Source organism: Carlito syrichta, unplaced genomic scaffold (assembly GCF_000164805.1).
Source record: "Carlito syrichta isolate Samal-C Ts95f unplaced genomic scaffold, Tarsius_syrichta-2.0.1 Scaffold315933, whole genome shotgun sequence".
In the NCBI taxonomy this organism is placed as follows: domain Eukaryota; kingdom Metazoa; phylum Chordata; class Mammalia; order Primates; family Tarsiidae; genus Carlito; species Carlito syrichta.
This window is the reverse complement of record NW_007260029.1, coordinates 102,241-103,522: the sequence shown is the minus strand read 5'-3', so window position 1 is coordinate 103,522 and position 1,282 is coordinate 102,241.

The window sequence follows — 1,282 nt, the reverse complement described above, 5'->3', positions numbered from 1 at the left end:
GGGCTCCGGCAATCCTTCAGCCTCAGCCTTCCAAGTAGCTGGAACTACAGGCGCGCGCTATCACACCCGGCTAATTTTTTTATTTATTGTAGAAATGAGGTCCTACCAACTTGCCCAGGCGGGTCTCAAATCCACGGGCTCAGGCAATCCACTCCCTCAGCCTCCCAAGGCGCGGGATTACAGGCTGAGCCACCGGGCCCGGCTGTAAAATATTTTTAAAGGTTTATTCCGAGCCAAATGTGAGTGACCTAGGCCCATGGCAACATCCCAGAAGGTCCTAAGAACATGTGCCCAAGGTGTTTGAATTGCAGCATGATTATATACATCTTAGGGAGACAAGTTACACACACACACACACACACACACACACACACACACACACACACACACACACACATCAATACATGTGAAACTTACATTGGTTCAGCCCGGGAAAGCAGGCTATCTCCAGGTGAGGGCTTGCTTGCAGGTCATAAGTGGATTCAAAGATTTTCTGATTGGCATTTGGTAGCAAGAGTTAGGCTCTAAGGAATTTTGAGGCCAGTAAAGGAAATGCCGAGTTGAAATAAGGGGAGGACTGAGCAAATCTGGTTTCTTGATATGTAGATGAAGCCTCATAAGTGGAAGCCCTGACAAAGAATAGATGCCAAATGTCTAGCTCCTCTGGTGATCCCTGGGAAGGAGATTCTATACAGCTGCAAATTTCCCCAGGAGGTGGCTTTGCGGGGTCATATAATATTTTTTTATTTCCTTCTATTTCTGTTTATATGATGCTATGCCAGAATCAGGTTGGAAAGTAAGTCACATTATATAGGGTTAATAAAAACCCATCTGATGAGAACTTGTAGGACCTGACTCCCCAGGTCTCTTAGCTAGGAATTTGGCAAGAGAGGGGGGAAAAAAAGGTCAGAGATGAGTCCTCAAAACTTAAGTATTTCCCTGAGTTCTGTGGGCCATTACTGCAAATTACAAGTCCTGAGAAGGGGACAGGACTGTAAGAACCCCAATTTGTAGCCAGGTAAAACTAGGGATTCATTACTTACGACTGGCATCTGAAATAGGGACAGTCTTGTGGGACTGAGCCCTTAACTTGTGGAGTCTGCGCTAACTACAGGTAGTTAGTGTCAGATTAAATTACATTGTAGGCCGGGCTCGGTGGCTCAGCCCGTAATCCCGCGCCTTTGGGAGGCTGAGGTGAGTGGATTGCCTGAGCCTGCGGGTTCGAGACCCGCCTGGGCAGGGAGACCTCATCTCTACAATAAATAAAAAAATCAACTGGGCG